Here is a 19,737-nt window from a genome sequence, read left to right on the forward strand (position 1 = left end):
TTTCCTTCCTCCTGCAGATCTACTTTACATGAAGCCGACTTGTGACTCTCCAACACGTCACGTGTCCAACTTGTCCGACTAGGATTTTAAAAACAAAACCGGAATATTGCTCTTGTTATTATTATTATGATTTATTATGAAGACTGTCTTTGATGAGATTATATCTGATTATTTGTGTCCATTTAAATGTGTCTCCTGTTGGTGAGTTGAAATGACAACTGGAGGCTTTCGGCTGCAGCTGTGGTCACATGACAAACCGGCGAGGGACCCGACTACTTCCTGGAATGTACCTGTCAGTGTAGAATGAGAACCATGTGAGAGGAAGGTGTGTTTCAGTTCAGTGTGTGATCCTCTAAGGAGCTCCGGGTTGTGTGGATGGATGTGGTGTGTGTTTGTGTGTGTGTGTGTGTGTGTGTGTGTGTGGTGGGGGGGGGGGGTCTGGTAACTGTGTGTGTCTGGTATCATCATCCCTGCTCTTTACTCTCAGCTGATAACCCCTGGTTTGTTAGTGGGGGTTAATCCCTGGACGACGAGGGGACGCTCCTCAAAGTGCAGCCTCTCAGTCTGCGGGGATTTAAACCGTCCAGGAGTTACAAACACAATGAGACAACTGTCCCTTTCACACACACAACCCCCCCCCACACACACACACAGGGTCACAACACACTGATCAGCGAACGCCATTCACTCCACTGCTAGATCACAACATAATGGAGATCATCTCTTTTGAACGATTGAATCCCTTTCATGGGATTTGACAGAGATCTGCTCATGAAGTTTGAGTTTCTCTTGTTTTCACCCACTCAGCTTCATGTGGGCTGTTTCTAATGGTTGGTTTTATGAAGTTTTAGTTGAATACAAAAATATAAACCATATCGGACAATGCTAAAGTATTATGTTTCTATGCAAACACTGTTTTAATAAAACTGAATCAAGGCTTCATCACTTAACTTTTAAAACATCAGGAGACTCCAATGTTGTTTTTGTTCCATTTTAACTGAAATATTTTCGATGGTTTACAGTTCTAACACTTTTAAACCCATTTTTGCACATTTTCCATTGTAAAGAACTTCCTTGCAACAGAAGGTTAAAAGTTCATTTGACAGGAAAAGGAAACAACCATTATCATATCTTTAGAGAAACAGCTTTAAAACAGCTCAAAAACCAAAGTTCAGAGAAAAATGTCCTCGAGGTCGAAACATGAAAGTGTGTGTGTGTGTGTGTGTGTGTGTGTGTGTGTGTGTGTGTGTGTGTGTGTGTGTGTCTGTGTCTGTGTGTAGAATGTGTTTAACCTTGGTAGAGCATGACAGTGTGGGGCCTGACATTGAAACCCGGAGGGAACGACTCTGCTTCAGAACATGTCGACACATTTACTGTAACTGTCCTGTGAGGCACCTCCTGTAAACAGTGTGATTGACACAATTAGAACATAGTTAATATTGATCAGCTTTTTATTCAACAGTTTATTAGAGTATAGCTCAAATACAGGGTTCCAATCACGTGAGGTATGAATATATTCTAATCTATCAAACCAGTCAGTTCTTGTTGACAAAGGAGAAAAGTGTTATTATGTATTTCTTAGAGGCAGAAATGACTCTGAGGTTAAGAGTGCGAGTTGGAACTGACCTTGAAAGAACAAACAGAGTCTGGCATCACACCCTAAACTTTGCAACGTTTGAATGTATATTGATGTATTCTGTTGAAAGCTCTTTCTTAAATAAGTGGCAGCGGGTCAGAAGCACTTAGTTCCTCTCCAGCCTCCGGTGCTGTCTGACGCTCTCGCCCACGACTCGGCCTGATTGATGGAACCCGCTCTGCAGATTACAGCCGGCTTGTTTGGACACTGTTTGCCCGACAGAGCCCTTGAGCAAGGCTCCACTTGTGTTTTCCTACGTGTCTGCTGACAAGCCGGGGATCGGAGCAGAGTGGTGAGGGAGGCCGCGCTGGGCGAGGCCGACTGGTACGACAACACGGTTCTGTTATCAGAGACAACAGAACCGTCGGGTTATCAGAAGAAGGGATTTTCTTTGAGACTCATGTGCTGTTACGTTCTGCTGAGGTTCCCATATTGTAAATGTTGTGTTATGCATGAAGGTTTCTGTTATTTGATCATATTTCAACCAACAACTGCATTGGTTTCCTCCACTTGTGTCTGAGCAATATTTCTATATCTTTACTTCGGCCGTCCCAGCCTGGAACAGAGGCCCCTTGATTTAAACAAGCCTCACACATAAGACCACGTTACTTTGTCATTGCTCTACATCGGTGGTGGGTGCTATTTGTTTCCATACAGATCAAGATCTATGAATTATTCCCAGTGGAAATTGGTAGAAATGTTAAAACGTAGTGTGAAAGGAAGTGAATCTTCCCCACAGGTTCTTTCTTGGTTCCATCCTTCCAGATTTTGCGTAATCCTGCAAAGGAACAACAAACCGACACAAGTTTTTAAAAAACACTCGTGTAGACCAAATGGGACGATCACATTTTTCATTTCTTGATTTGGTTTCTTTAGATTTCAGTGGTTATTCTGGATATTGATTGATCATGACACAGTTCTGCTCTTCACCCTCATATCCACCTGGTTTCATCCGTTTCAGTGCAACACTAAGCTGCTCTGTCTTTGATCTGAAGCTCACCACGAGTGGTTAGTGGCCAAACCTGCAACAAACCTTATTAAATCATATCTAATGAGGTGAGAAGATGAATTCACAAATCTCTGGCTTTGTGGAGGTAAATCTTCATTAGACTGAAGCCTCCGAATGAGACATCAGTGAGATCCACAGCAGCTCCACGTGACGCCATCCAGGTCTCAGGATCTGACTCCTCGGCTCTGCCTGAAGCTCCAGCCTCAACCCCCCCCTCCCCCCCACTCTGCTCTCTTTAGTAACTGAGATAAAATAAACCTCAGAGTTTAACTTTGACTGGTATTAACAACATGTAGGTTACATAGTACTCTTTCTTGATATGATTTTACAACGGCAGTATATCTTTGACTTTTTCAACAGTGACGTATTCCTGAAAGGATTCTGGGTTGTTTACAATTCTGGATATTATGGGTTTAAAATTTGACCGTTCTAACAACTAATAGACCTGCATGAGTTATTGCATAAAGAGTAAACGTGTTGCTTAATAGATTCCAGCAGCATTTAGCTAAAAATAAAGCAGCGTTTGCTAGAAAAAGCCAATTTAGTTCAGCTAACAAGCAAAATTTAGCAACTTTTCTGTCCCTTCAACCGCAGGATGATTATTCTTCTGCTCGTCTAGTGGTAAAGATTCAAGAAATCAGTTTTAACCCATCTCAACAAATAAATAAGAAAAATCCTGGTTTATAACGTTGGCTAGCTGGTCAAGAAGACCGTGCGGAATATTGTGTAGAATGTAAAATGTATACGTTTCTTGGCATTAAGGTTTTACAGGAGTTGTGTTATGTTTTCCTCCCTGTGAGATTTCTCTCTGTCAAGCAGATGTGATGCCAAAGTTATTTCTTATTGTCGTGGCAGTGATAACTTTAAAAAAAAAAAAACATGTCATTTCCAAACCCTGGGAACTGGCTGCCGCATATTTCCGAGCACCACAGATTGAAATTAAAGTAAAACTGGGAACCCCCCCCCCCCAGCATCCTCTGCCTCACAAGCCAGATTGAAGAGACACAATCTTTATCTCTGCAGAAAGCGGAGCCCGGCAGACAGGAGTTGGATGAATCTGATCCTGATTGTCCGGGCAGTGTTTTTCAAAGGGAGCGTTCCTCAGGACGGAGAGGCAGGCTTGTTGATCCTCCAGAAACTCCTTATCTCTTCTTTGTGGGCCCTGCGTACATTGATCACGCCCATTGTTGTGCATTGAGGCCCGAAGTGAATGAGCCTGTTGTGTAGCAGCCCCCCCCCCTCCAAATGAAGACGTTTCCCACAGAGAGACCCGACACACAGAGTGAGACGTCAGCCGGCCCGTGGACCTTGTTCAGCATCAGGCTATTGTGCTGGATCGTGAATTATATCTTTAAATCCATTTATTTCTTACTAATTACTTCTTTTGTCAGATTAGAAACTTTTAATCTAAAATCATAGATATTATAATCCATACTTTGCACTTTATTACTGTATTTCCGCCTTTAAAAACCTATATTTTCTAAATGACCCAGACGGACTTCACCACTATTCTACCGACCTTCAGTCTAAACTGTATTTTATCCACTTTTTTCTCTCTGTATATTTTTAACTGCAAACTGTTTTACCATCCGAGCCGTCCAGCTGCATAATGGTGGATTTTCTAAATTGAGACGTTCCCTCGAATGTGCCGCAAAGACTCGTCCGACCGCGCAGCTCATACTTCTCCCGACCTCCATCTTCACGCTAACTCAAGCACAATATTTACTTTACTCTCATTTGCCTTCAGTGACTGTATTTCCATCCCTTTGCTTTATAATTAGTGTATTTTTTATTCGGTTAAGCTTTATTTTTAGCCCAAGCTCTGTGAGCAGAATCCCATTATTCAGCCGTTCAGATATTTATATATATTTAGACTCAGTGTTTAGAAGAAGCAAGAATATGTGAATTATTTTTGAATTAATGGTTTCCAGCCTGGATCCGTATGAGTGTGCGACCATGGCACAGGATCAGAACTGTGACACAACTCGATATACACTAATTATCTTATGTTTTAATTGTAGAAAAACCTTTCATGTATTTAACAGAAATATATTTACTCTTCACAGACGAGTGATTTCATCTGTGTCTGACCTCAAAATGCAGCATCGTAACTTTAACACTCCTCTCAGGGCTCTGGTTTAATGTGCTGGTCTGGGTGTGGCGACTCCGAGTGCTGGTGGCAGTTTGCTGCTCGGTGTGTACGTTGGCATCGTTTACCAGAGCAACTGGGACTCAAGTGCCCTCTACTGGTGGAGACAGGTCCCTGAGCTGTGTGGTGGGACCTGTGTCTTCTCCCCGTCATTGTCTCTCTTCAGTTTCTTCATCATGAACCTTCCCCCCATGATGTTTATTCTGTTTATTTAGACGTTAAAGAATGAAGTTATATCGTCCGCACTCCAAAGTGGTTAGTCACAAACTTGTAATTTAGTTCTGTATGAATTCATTAAATTCAGTTTGTTTTAAAAGCAGTAGTTTCTCTACAGGACTCGATAAATGTTGGAGTCTTTTACCTGGACTGTTTATTCATGTCTTTATCTTTATTTGCCTGAAGGAGTCACACATAAAGACACTTGTTATAAAACACTTGTGTCCCCCAACTGTTTGTTACTTCACATTGCTGTGATCCAAAGCCGGAAAAGAAGCAACAGTGCTGAGGATCAGATCTCAGACTTGCAGGTTGTGGGTTCGACACCAGGTCACAGGGAGACGAACCCCTCAGTGAGCACATCTGTCCAGCTGTGGGAGGGAACAGGTAGAAGTGAATCCTGCAGGAACCTGGCTTCTTGTTTTCCTGCACACTAAGTGTAGAGGAGGCCACTTTGTGTGGACAGAGCCGCTCTGCAGTGTGTTGCTTATCTTTCCCATGATAGCGCGTCTCACGCTGCGTGGGCTGGACTCGGCCCTCCTCCCGGCCAAGCCAGGCTATTCTCCTGCCTCAATAGCTCTGTTTGACTCCCGAGTTTGTCTGAGGGCCCGAAGTGGAGTCCCTCCTCTCTCTAGGACCCTCAATCCAGTACCCCCCCACCATCATCCCAGTGAAAACCAAGCGCCACAGGCTGAGCGGAGGAGAAGAGGGCTCGCTCACCACCCCGGGTCCAAAACGCTCCGGGACAAAGGCAGAAAGAAAAAAGGAAAAGACGGGAGCTCTGCTGCCGGGCTGACCCAACGCTGGCCTGCACGTCTGACAGCAGAATTAATGGCGGCGTTTGAGATACTGCTGGAGCCGAGCTAACAGTTTACACACAGAAGGGTTTCCAAGGACGGGCCCTCAGACAGGGGGGGGGGGGCTGGAAGGGAGGAGGAGAGACATTGAGACAGAAGGCGAGGAAGAGAGGGAGGAGGAAGGAGGAAGGAGGGTGAGGGCAGAGGGAGAGAAAAAGCAGGAGAAAGAAACGGAGCAGAGAGAGAACAGAGACGACAAGAGACAGAGAAAGTGATGGAGTGAGAAACTTTCAGCTTCAAAAAAATCTAACTTTCTGTTATTCAGCCGAAAAAAAGCAGGGGCTGATCTAAGGTTTACCTCAATCAGGGGCCTATAAAGGGGCCACAATTTACACAGAGGAGCCAATTATATCTCCAACATCTAAATCCTGATTCAGTGAAGTGCACATTTAGGTTTTGTCTTATTTACTGTTGGCTCTGTAGCTTTCAAGCAAAGCCACACATAGTAAGTGACCAATAAAAAAATGGCCCCCTCGATCAGATTTAGCTGGGGACAGTGCCCCCCTGGTCCTGCTCCTGGTTCCGCCCCTGCCTATATGTCTCATGGTGAATGTTTTTAGAATTTCTCACTTTCCACTCGTCCTCCGTCCAAACAGAAAAACATTCCAGGACCAGGGGATGATGCTTTTTCTCTGTGTGAAATATTCATAACACACTTTTGGCAATCTCCACCTCACTCACTCACTCAGTCCATAGGATTTTTATTAGACTCTAGACGAGCAACCATGCAAAGTACCCTTCAGGGGTGGGGGGGGAGGAGGATGTATTAATCTTAATAGTTTCAAAAGGCCCCCAAAAAATGTGTAAAATTCTTTAGGGGATGTGAGGACTGGGAAAACATCTCTCTCAGCACGGATAAATATTTGGATTAATCCTGGTGTTCTCATGCAAAGTGAGGCCTCAGCGATACCTTCAGCCGAGCGCCGGCTCCTGGATGAGTTCAGTAAGCCCCCACGGCTTAAAGAGATCAATTGGAATCCCCCCCCCCCCCCCCCCCCGACCCACCCTCCATTTTCTCCCTCTGCCTATTCAAAGAGTGGCCAACAGCATGAGATGGAGACACACTCATGTGTGAAATAGACTCTTCATGGGGACGCTGGTCTTTGGTCGTCTTGTGTTGGGACTCTCGTCTTAATCCCCGTCCAGAGGGGACAGAGAGGACGAGGCCTTTTCTTTGGGAACAGGGGGGGGGGGGCAGGAGGAGTGGCCGATGAGTCCATTGACGAACAGTTACGTATATGTGGACATTTAAGTGATGATTTCATAAGTGACGGTCGACTGAGCAGCAATGAGCCTCAGAGCTGCTTCTTCCTCTGTGAAGCTCTTCAATGCAAACAATATATATATATATATATATATACACAAACATCCAGGCATATATGCACAGACAGAAACAAACCTGAACACAAATACAAAATATCACAGAAACACATCAGAGAGAGATTTGCACCATTTGAACGTTTCTTCTGGAGAAAATGTAATTACTTGAGAAATGCCACAAATACCACTTAAATTTTGCAAAATGAACTCCCAACTTTAATGAGACAATGATCCTCCTCTGACTTACCACTGCCATAGGTAAAAAAAAAGGGACTGTTTTGTGTTTTAAGACCTTTCATGAGTTCTCTAACGCCACCTTCAGCTAAAAATGAACAGAAAATATATTACATTCTACTACAATTGTTGGTTCATCCGCCCAAAAGAAGAAATCTGTGTAATTCCATGATCTGTTTTTTGTATTCAACAGTTTTCCGGGGGGTTTGATAGTTCATTGGTTTACTTGTCGGAAGAATTATTAAAAAGCTTCTGAGCCAATGTCCATTGAACATGGTGGAGGGATCACGTCCCATTACATTTAGGAGCGGATGCAGAATAAGGGGCGATAGCAGGATTGTTTTTTATCTACGTGTACTTTGGCGGAGCTGTGTACTCCGAGTGACGCTCCTGTTATTTGTTCTTTCATTATCCCTCACACACTATATCATGGGTGGGAAGTGAATATTGCAGCTGCTGCTCAGTAACACACCTTTCACTTCGTCAGGAAACAAACATTCCAAGACGTACAAACTGATTAGAGTTCACATCCAGTCTTCTATCTGATCCTGAGGAGTTTCTCTCTGGTGCTGAATGGAACCAGACGCCTCTAACTCCACCGTGCCCTCTTCAGCCTCCACTCTAATGAAGCTCTCTCTCTCTCTCTTTCTCTCTCTCTCTCTCTCTCTCTCTGACTGGCCCGTAGACTCAGCTCGCTCGCAGTAATTATCCGTGCTCTGCAAAGTCCTGGGAGCTCAGTCCCTGCTAATGTCTAAGGATTCATTATAGTGTAAAATAGATAAAAATTCAATTATTTCCTCCCGGGTACACGCATTACTCCGGATTGTCCTTCTTCTTCTGTTGAGGCCAGTTCTCTTTGTCTGTGGTATCAACACCACATCACAACCTGACGGCGGCTGCAGCCCCTCTGGTTCCACAGATAGACATTAATTGAACAAGGGGGGGGGGGGGGGGGGGGGTAGAAGGAAAATCTCTCCGCTGCTAGTTTCCGTCAAACATTTTCAAAACGAGGGGAAAGTTCCACTGGTCTTATTAAATGCCTTTGACAGTTTGTCACAAAGTCATAACGAGTGTTTAGGTTGAAGGGGAAAAAATAACAAGTGAAAAACTACTGTTTAAAACCAGAGCTGCAGAAGGAACGTGAGTTTATAGTGAATATCTGAATCGACTGATTAATTAAATGTTCCTTCTTATTGTTTCCAAAGAGGGAATCAAGTCTTTTCTTAAAGCTCAGCAACTTTTTTTCTACCGTTGCATTTCTCAATAATGAAATTAACATTTAAACCTTTAAGTGAAAACTGTTATTTGAGGTGTTATGACACAATGGACCAGATGTGCACAGTTGAAGATGATGAAAGACTGAAGTTTGAATCCAGTGTTTTATCCCCGACATCAGAAAAACAACTGCTCAAAAAATCTGCAGACAAGTTATTCACGAGGAGTCGACTTTTCCAGAGCAGCACAAACATCCATCTTTACGAGCTTGTCTTCTTTTCTCCGTCTCTCTCTCATCCTCTTCTCGCTAATGACACCATCAACGTCCCATTTCCTGGCTTTCATTCCATTTTACTCGTGTCACAAAATGTCAGGTCTCACAAGGTCGCTTCTCACAGATCCACATCCGCAGTGCATTAATATTCAGCCTGCTGCTAAATATTGTATTCTCTTGATCCCCCTTGAACTTAAAACATCAGGTTCTCTGCGTCAGTGTGAGGATAAGAGTCAGATTCCTCACGGCGGAACCTGTGTGAAATGATTCTTCCATTAATTTCTTCCCCAGAGATCTTTGAGATTCAAACTAGCAACTGTTTGGTATTAAATACCTTTTTATTAAATCCATTAAACATATATTAAATAAAAAATGCATTGATTAATTTTCTTTATGAGCAAACCACATCAGATTTGTTTGATGTTTCTTGACACATTTGAATTGTAATGTTATTTTAATTAAAATAGATATGAACAATGTGTAGTTTATCAGTTTATCTTTGCATGAATCCACTAAATCTCATCCCTGTGACTGAGACTCTGTCCTCACACCAGCAGCACTATTCCCAGTTGCACCAACATTTCAAACTCACTAATTTGTTTCCTCGTTTAATCGCTTAATTAACTTCCAGCGTTTGAGTCCTGACGATCAATATAAACCACCGCTTCAGACCGGGGACTCGCTAATGAGATCAGATTAAGTGCCGGAGTTACACCCGCTGCTGCCTGGAATAATTAGAAATCACTAAGTATCCCTCCATGCTATTAAAAGGCCATTTAACCAGCGTCCATATAACCTATTTCTGTCTGAGTCCGGCAGTCATTTCACTCCGTGGCGGTTCCCCCGGCGTGTGGTGATGGACTGATTTGTTTTCACGAGCTCTACGTGTGGGACGGCAGCAGCTGGGCCTCCTGTGCACGTTTCATTATGTTTCTGTTCAGCCCCTGAAATCTGAAGTGTGTTACAGACGAGTCGGAGCTGGTTTTACAGACGCACACCATCTCTGCGTTTACACTGCGCTGTAATTGGCTGGATTCACGGTGGGGAAACTCTTTCAGGAGACGCCGCTCATTCATTTTTTGAATGGGGTGATGTCATGCTGGTGCAGAATTGCATTGTGGTTCATTTTGTTTAGTAGAAGTTGAGAACCCCTCGTGTTTTTCGAGCAGCGCCAAAGAAACGACCCAATAGAATCACGTTCAACCCGTTAAGACTGAATGCAATATATATATAGATATATGATGAAATACACTGTAACTTGGTTATTACTTATTAGTACTTATTGAGCTTTTAAACATCAAAAGCCTTTGCCGGTTTAACGCTGGAAAGAAAACATGGCAGCAGCAGCAGGGACTTGGATGGAAGCTGTTGTCTCACACTGGTTCTGGCCAAACCCAAACCAGTCACAGCTCCAGGACCTGTTGTTTAAAAGCCACATGCAGGTGATCAGGGCGGATTTATAGATCTCAAATTTCATAAATGTCTGAATCTTTACATCAATATCCATCAATTATTTCCAGTTAAAACTGATAAACATGCAAAGAACCTCTTCGTGCTGCAGACAGAGATTATAAAGTGATCTTTCCTGGTCCGTGCTCCATCCCTCCACCGGGTTTAAACACACAAACCAACTGTTACCTCTCTGAGCTGAGAGGAAACAGCCTCTCCTTGTTTCTGCACCAGGACCACCAGCTATTTCAATTTTAATTTGCCTGTAGCACCTGACAGGCTGCAGTGGGTTGTGGTGCAAATCCAGTTTCTTTCCTCGTCCCTCGTGCACAGGAATCCATTCAGAACACAAGAAGATCCAGAGTCCAACGTGGCTGTGAGTGAAGTGAGGTGTGAGCTCACAGTATGTTTCGCTCTTTAATGTGTGATGATCTACACACGGTGTGAAAAGCAACAGTGTGTGGAACAGACTCCACTGGCATTCGGATCAACATTTAGAATCAGAGGGCCGAGGGTTAATGGGCCAGTTTGAGTGTTGAGTGACAAATCTCCAGCTAAGGACACATGTTAGAGGTTTTCTTGTGTTACTCTGCTTCTCATGTTGTGTAGTGATTGTTATTGTCATCGATGGCTAGTTCCCTGGTTTTGATACGGTGAGAGAAAGAGCTCAGTCACCTCAGCTGGAGGAAACAGCCTCAGACAGCAGGACAAGAATCAACCAGTGTTTTAAGCTGCGGTGTTGAACTATGTGTGATGCGTTAGGACATTGAAGTTGTTTAGTGGTAATGTAGTAATTTAGTAGTGATGTTAATTCATGAATTTGTCAGTGTGGTTCCCAGACTACAGGTCAGGATCCTGTGTGGGGGGGCGGGGGTCATGAGACACACGAGGAAGGTCGTGAAATCAAATTCAAATTATAAACAAAGTGAATTCACAATAAAATCATAACATTTTAAGAATTAAGACGTTTAATTTCCTAATTTAGTCTCCATGTGACGCCTGAGGTGATGATGATAGATTGGAGGCAGCTTCATTTACAGCAGGTGAATTCTCTTCATGGAGTTTCACAAGTCTCACAGTAAATCTGGGGGACGTGAGCTGAAAGGTGTCGGAGCCTCTGGTCTGTGGTCTGTTTGAGGTGATGGGACCTTCAAATGTTATTTACGCTTCTCACCCGCTCGTGAGTGGGAGAAATGCAGATAGAGAATCAGCCGAGCAGGAAACCACGGCCCGGTCTAAACACCCGGCTCCCACCGCATTAGAGATCATCTCTCACACATTATCAAACCCCACCGAGGTCCTCCCGACCTTGTGTTGGAGTCGGCCTCCTGTTCCGGCCCCAGGTCAGGAGGGCTGCCGCCGACAGGAAGTCAGGAAACGAGGTGGAGCGCTCTCACGAAGATAACACCTCCTCGCTCTGTGGAGAAATTCATTCACTGACATCAAGACCGGACAAATGGCTTCTCCATCCTAGATTTAATCAAACTGCAGCAGATTACACACGAGAGCAACGAGTTGTGTTACATCAAGATCCATGAATTGTCCCCTGGGAAAGAAAAAACAACTTGAATCTGGCTCGTTGTTCCAAAACATAACGGTTTCTATCTTGACTGAGAAAGAACCACAGGAAATAAAATACTTTAACAGGAGCTTGCAGGAACTCTGACTTTCTCCTATTTTTATAAATAACGTATATTTCGTTTTGGCAAATTAATTAATTTCTCCAAACGAGGCCTCTTGGATAAACTGTGTATATTAATGGATTTATCACCAATCTCTGCACCTTAGAACCGCACGTAACTGTCTTACTGTATATATTGTTGTTCAATATTTTTTTTTTTTTTATATTGTTGTTTGTACAGTGCACCAACCACACCCAGGCAATTTCCTGTATGTGCAAATATACATGGCAATAAAAAGAATTCTGATTCTGATTCTGATCTTTGTTTACTGAACTGCTTCGAAATGACTCCATGGTTTTTGATCACAGGCAGAAAACTTTCTCCACATGTAGAAAGTGTCTAAACAAATCTATCTTCACAATGACAGCGAGCTTCCAGAGGCAGGTTGTCACCAGATCTTCTCTCCTCCACAGGCGACATGTTGGGCCACAGCCGTTCAGGTTCAGCTGGATTTATTTCTAAGTTGCCCTCGAACAATCAGGATCCTCACGGCGAGCGAATCAAAGACTGGCGTGCTTCTGTGTGAGGAGTCCGGGATGAGTCCTGATCCCTCACAGAGCTTCCTGTCAGAGTGTGAGAGGGTAGAGCAACATGGCTCCGGCTGTAAAGACTACAGAAACCCTGCAGTGTCTCAGCTCCATCCCTGGCACCCGGGCCCGGTACCTGGCTTTATAAGGACCTGAGCGATGCCAGAACCGGGCTATTCCTGGAGACGCTCCTCCACACTGTGTACCCAGGGAGCTTTGTTTGGACTGAGGCCGGGCAGAAGACGTACGGTTTGCCCCCCCCTCACATCACATATTAAATCTTTACTGTCCACGCAGTCCGGTACAGGCACAGGGAAGAGGACACACGTCTCTAGCTGTGAGACGGGGACGGAGAAGATGAACAGTGCAGAACATTCTCCTGCTCTGGTTCGGAGGGCAGCTGTAAATCATTGTGATGGGTTGTTTAAACATGCATTTGCCACATGGCACCAGTGAGGCTGACTGGGACTGATGAGTCTAAATATAAAACCTCACTGATCTCAGTTCAGTTTGCTTTTGAAACCCAGTTGGACTGAAGGAGCAGCTTCTTTTAAATTAGTATTAATTAATCAATGTTTTTTCTTGTGATAAGGTGCCGACTGTAAAATCTTGAATCTATAAGAAAGTGATTTAAAGTTTCTAAAAAGAGTTTGTTTCATAAGTTAAAATTGGTGGAAAGCCCCTTTAACACAGAACAGAACGGTGAGTCATGAAAACTCTGACCTCTTGGATTATTTTAGATTTTTGACACCGAGAAGCAAAAAGTGGAGTAAAAACATTTTACACAACTTTTAAAAACGTAAATATCAATTAAATCCAGTGAATGAATCACAGCTCGTTAAGTTCTGCTCAACAGTGGACAGACGATGGGGCTCTAAACTGGGACAGGGAGGAAGCTGGTGATTTCCCAGTGCATGAGAAGAGGTGATTTACACACGTCTGTGAAACAGGAGGTCGTTCTGATCTGACGGATTGATTCTCCGTCCTCTGGGATCGAACCCGGCTCGGCCTCAGCTGTCGGACGGCAGGATGGTGTGTGTGGCTGCCGGCCAAATGTCATGTTTACACTAACAACTGTTCTGTGCATAGCCACGCTGAATTAACAATCCTGAGACGGGGCACTCTCGTGCACTGTCGTGATTATGGTGAGACAGGTGCTCGGTGCAGTAGTCGGAAACAGGGAGTGTGTGTTTGTGTGTGTGTGTGTGTGTGGGGGGGGGGCAGGATGCACTTGTTGGCCATGTTTTAAATTAAAACACAGACTGACACCTCGTTTGTTATCGGGCCCTGGTGAACACAGTGGTTTGTTCTTCTCCTGCGCTGAAGGACGGATTCACTTTTTGTTCACTTTCAAGAATTTAGATATTTCAGAAAGAACTTGATAAGGGGCATGTTTTTTTTTTGGACGTGTGTAAAGACTCTTTGCTTTGAAACGTGTTTCTTGTTGCAGGTGAGACACAAAACAAGAGTCTCAGTAAAACAGAGGTGTTTTAAATATGAGCAGGTTTTTGTTTCCTCCCTCGGCGCCGCAGCAGGGACGCTGGTCCTCACTGATGCTGGTTCTCAGTGATGCTGGTCCTCACTGATGCTGGTTCTGTCTTCTTGTGTCTTCTTGTGAACGCCACGAATCCACCGAGCTCCGCCACTCTGCGTCGGATTTCTCCTTTCTCCAGGTGGTCGATTAAAAGTCAATTCCAATTCATTCTCCAGGCAAATTCAAAAATTAAAATACAAAGTGTTCAGCTGCTGAGAGAAAAATGAGACAAATCCCAATCCCTGGGATGTGAGGCTGCAGCAGCATCTCAGGGACATCGACTGTATCCATTAGCAGGAGGATGGAGCAGCTAATGAGCAGAGGGTCATTGGTTCAGGTCTCCCAGGGGCCCACGCTGCTGTAATACATTCAGCACTTAACCTGAATCTTAACCTGAGCCGCCTCATTAAACCTCCAGCTGTACAAATGGAAAGAAATGTGACGTTCTCAGTCATTAGTTGCAACACTTACTCATCTCAACAGAGCTCAATGAACAAGGTAAAACAAGAGCGGTGGCAGACACTGGAAGCGACTGACCAATCACAACTAGGAGAGCCAGCTGGCCAATCAGAGACAGGAGCTTAAACCAAGTGTTTGAGACAGAGGCTGACAAGAGGAGCTGCAGCGATGCACAGTCTGAGGACAGTGTTTTCTGAACATTAGAACACGTTAACCTTTTTCAAGTAATGACACAAATCCTGGAACTGAACATGAGCTTAGTTTCTCCTTTAAGAGTTCATATTCTCAGGTACTTCTTTAAAAGTTTGTGTATTTAGATTTCCCTTCCCACATGAGACCAGGGAACATTAATCACAGTCCGAGCAGAAACAAAATGGCAGTTTTTTGTTTTGCAGAAAATGTTTATCCAGGTCGAAGGACGACTAGATAAGTTGATGAAAGGGAAATGAAGGAGTTCTTGAAGTATTTCCAGGGGAAACAAAGGGCGCACACTTCTCGTTGACCCTGCTCTGAAAGGTTAGCTCATGTTTTTCATAGATAAACTCTGAACAGAGTTTCATTGTGCAGCAACACAAAAAAACAAAAAAAACACAACAGAAGCTAATTAAAGAGTGCAGCAGCAGTTTGTTCACCTCCTCTCTGTCCGATTCATCCTCCACCAACCACAACACAACCCTGTGCACTCCCTGGTCTGTGTGTGGGATGCATGTGTGTGTGTGTGTGTGTGTGTGTGTGATAATTCTCTGCTGTTATTTACTGGAGCAATAATCATCTTGAATGTAAGAAGCTCAAGTTTTTGATTACTGAATTTTTTTGCGCTACTATTCTATTTATTTTTTAAAGCAAGGAATTTGTCGTTTTCTAAAGTAAAAATATTTGGGGTTATTATGTGTATTCGATGTTAAATCATTTAGCAATTACTTCCCAAAAGTTGTTTTGTAAGCAGCTCGTTGTATTTCCTTCTTATTGCACTTCATGTTTTGTGAAATCTTTCAGTGCTGAAAAGCTTTTTAATTGAAAAGGACGAGTGAAAATCAATTACAAAGTTACATCACATTAAAACAAAATTTAGTTTACATGATGATTATGTCCTGAGAAGCATTATTTGTTTGCACGCGGAAATACAATTTGAGGGAACAAACAAGTTGTGTAACTGGTAGAAAATGTATTTATATAAATTCAAGGCCATGGCTGAAACTGAACTACAGGTGGCAGCAGGTGGAAAGGAAAGTTTTTTTTTTATCTGGGGAAATAAGATATTTAAAAAAGCAAACACCTCTGACTTCCAATCAGGGGCAGAAACTGACCCAAGATCCCACAGGCTGTGACTCAGTTTGGCTGTTTGCCAACGTAAGACATATTTATCCCGAACAAAAACCCAAATGTGACGGCTTCTTCTGCCAGTTGACACCAGAGAGGACGGATTAAATGCTTTGCTCAGGGGCACATCAGCAGCAGGGAAGTGTTCTGCTGTGTGAGACCAACATTGCTGAAGAGGGTGATCTGAGTTACACAAGCAGGGGTCAGCGTGCCGGAGCGCTGCCCCCCGGCTCTCTGCAGCTGTCCGAGTTGGCAGCAGAAGCCGCCGGGCCCTGGCAGTCACCAGCGCTGTCAGATCAAGTCAATAACGATCTCCTGGAAGCTGTTCAACAACCCGAAGCCATCCGTCAGGGAGACAAAGCTCAGCCCACAGCACGGCCTGGCCCGAAACGCTGCCATTCATCGCGAGGGAGAAGCCGGAGCGCTGGCCAAGCCTTTCATGGCCAGAGAAAAGGATCTGTAACCAAACCGTGCTCAATTAAGGCTCAGATTCACCGGGGGGGAGATAAGGGCTAATCAATCATCCGTGACCGGGCCTTGTGCAAACAGCGTGGGGATGTGTGGGGTCCGGAAGCGTGGAAGTCAGCTGATGCCTCTCAGACAAAGGTGCGAGGCCTCGACCTGTCAAACACTTCTCACACTGAGCCGCTCTGTCGGGAAAAACAGGTCTGTGCTGTAATGGTGCTCTGTGCTGACCCCTGGGGGTGAACGTCTGCTTATCATCACGTCACTGGAGGAAGTGGATAAACAGGAGAGCGACTGTTATCTAGATCAAACTATCAGGCTCTCTTACCTCATCTGTGTCGGCATGGGAAGCGTCTCTATCAGCGGCTGAGCACAGTGATGTAGAATCATTCACCTCAGAGTGGAATCCACTGCTGATTCAACAGCTCCACCTCTGGGAAGCTCGTGGTGTTTCCCTCGATGACGTGATTCTGCTTCTGTAGATCTGAACTCTCAAAGCTCTTTACCTGATTTGACTTATCAGCAAGGTGGAAAAAAAACTGGGATGAAGTCATCTGAGAGAACATGCAGGCACAGGATTTATCGGGTGAATAAATATAGACTTCCCATACACTGTATATTATGTAAGTGTGTTATCTTATTTGGCCAAGCCTCTTTCAATAGAAGAGTCACGTCGGGTGTGAGATCTGTTTGTGGGCGAGTGCATGGAGGGAAGTCTGGAATAATAATGTGTCACCAAACACTGCTTCACTACACAGGTTTGTTTTCAGAGGTTTAAATACAATGAGCATCACAGGAACTCTCCTAATTTGTTTCATCCCCTTTATACATCAGGATCTTTTCTTATTTTACTGATAAATTTGATTTTGTGTACGTTTATGGTCCCAAAGATCTCAAACTGTAAAACAAAGCTACACACAAAACAATAACATCTGATCTGTGACTGTGGTTGATTCTGTCAATGAGTTCAGTTTATGGGTTCCAATTATGATATAATAGAATATAGTATTACTATGGAGATTATGTTATGTTTATTTATTAAATTAAATGAGATTCAATATGTTTATCGTGACAGTTTATATAAATATAATGCTGTGAAAAACATTTTCAGGGAAGCTACAAAGATAAAGTAAACAGAACAAAAATGATGATTAGATTAAAGCATATGTTTGAAGATAGTACACAGCAAGAGAATAAGTAGACTCGTTACAAACACATAAATAAGTAATATTTAAATGTACATTTGTAAAAAAGCTCTTTTGGGTTATGCATCACTTTTCACTCTGGATTCTTCTTTTCCTTTCCTCCCTGTGATGTTTGCTTTTCCTGAGCTGCTGAGCGACTAATCTTCAAGACCACAAATATACAGGCTCTCCTGGAGTATCTGCAGTTTGCCTCACAGGTCACAACATGGACCTTCTTATATTTATATATAAAACTGTCGTGGATTGTTACTTTGAACTGTTTTAAAGTTGAGAAGGCCTCTGCAGCTCCTCCTCTGCTTCAGCTCACACAGGCAGAGTTTCCGTCCCAGCAGACCAGCAGCAGCAGCTTCAGTGAGTCACCGGCAGCTGGGCACCTTTCAACTGCTGCCGGCTGCTGGTGAGAATATCCCCCGTCTGTCTGTGTCGCGTGGATGAGACGAGGAGGAGAACCAGAGGCCGAGCAGAAGGCGGCTCCGTCTCTCTGTGAGTCATCGTTCACCTCCTGCCTGAGGATTCTGACACTTTACAGAAAAGTCTGACGGGAGTTTTCGTCTCCACGTGTCGTTCCCAGCACGGATGCACTCAAACAGTCATCACCACTCAGAAAGACATCTGATGATAATGACAGATGACTCCTGAAATCAGTTGCTTTTCAGATTAGAGTTATGGTTTGATTCTTATTATATCCATTCGATGATCCACCCAAGAATCACACTTTTCAATCAGTCCCAATAAGTCTTGAGTTTGGACTTGAATTGAATCAGATAACAAGAATACACACATGCAGGTCAACACAGTCATCGTGTCATCAGGGGGACTGAGCTCCCCGCCTGCAGAGGGCGCCTGCAGAGGGCGGGCAGGGTTCAGGGTCACATCAGTTCCTGGGTCTGTTTGGGACCACATGATGTGAGCGGCTGTGGTTGATTGGCCCAGAGCAGGACGGGGAATCAAGAACCTCTTTCCCATCACCCATCATCCCACACTGCCGAGGACTCATTGCCATGCCGTCTTAGTTTCAGAGATGACAAGTCTGCAGTCGCTGGCATCTTCTCTCTCTTCTCCTCACGTCTCTTCTCGGAGTAAAAACTCTTGGCCCGGGGAAAGATCCAGAGGAATGGAGGAACTGAACAAGCACAGATAAGGAGCTGTTGTCCTCACAGTTGTTGAACTTGACAATAGGAGCTGGGAGCATCTCCGAGGTTTGAAAACACATATTCTGTTTCACATAGTTGAAATTTGAGGCCTCAGTGGCTGCAAGTGGAAAAACTCCTGCTTGTTTATTCTCGTTATTTACAAACCTGTTTGTTTTTTTCCTCTCCTCCAGGTACCCTTATTCTCAGGTTAATATCTCACCCCCCTCACAGTATAATTATGTGTTCCCCCACAGCAGAAATAAAGAACTCAGCTGTGACCTCTGACCCCGGCCGCCGCTGACCATCCTCTGCCCACTGTGCCTGACGACTCACCATGGCATCTGACACAAACCTAATTTTGCTGAAATTTGGCTTCTGGAAAAAAATAAGTGGACGGTTGTATTTGCCGTGAAAACACGTCCTTCATACGGTGCCAGAGAGCCTGTGAAGCTTTGTCCTCTGTACAAATATGAGTGGCAACCCTGAACAAACATCATGGGCCTTGTCCTCCTCCTCCTCCTCCTCCTCCTCCTCCTCCTCCTCCTCCTCCTCCCTGGGATGAAGGTACTGTGAGACTACTTTCTGGAGACTTAGAATAAAAGAGAACCGGTGACACTGAGATTGATCTGGCTTTAATTAGCCGTTAAACATTGATGCACGAGCTCTGTCAACCAGCCGGCGTGATTTACTGCCTGTGGGTGAATGGTTACAGGAGGCGGCTTCAGCTGGGCTCCTTCTTCTGTAAGATGCAGTCGGGGGTAATTTAACACCACAGGATTTCACTGAAAGTCTGAGACGCAAAAAAAAAAAATCTGATTATTCTTGAGTCACCATTTAACTTCCCCTATTTTTCTCCAACAATGATTCTTTTAATCAGACAGTGTCAGTCACGTAAATATAAAAGTGCAAATAGAGCTCAATGAGATGAGATAAAAAACATAAAAAACATAAAAGCGGAAGAAACAAACACACAAAGATCATCAATGTACAGATGTGACGTTATGAAGTTCTGAGCTTTGTTCAAAATGTTGTGTTTGTAGTAAAGTTACTATG

This window comes from Pleuronectes platessa, chromosome 11 (assembly GCF_947347685.1).
Source record: "Pleuronectes platessa chromosome 11, fPlePla1.1, whole genome shotgun sequence".
Lineage (NCBI taxonomy): Eukaryota > Metazoa > Chordata > Actinopteri > Pleuronectiformes > Pleuronectidae > Pleuronectes > Pleuronectes platessa.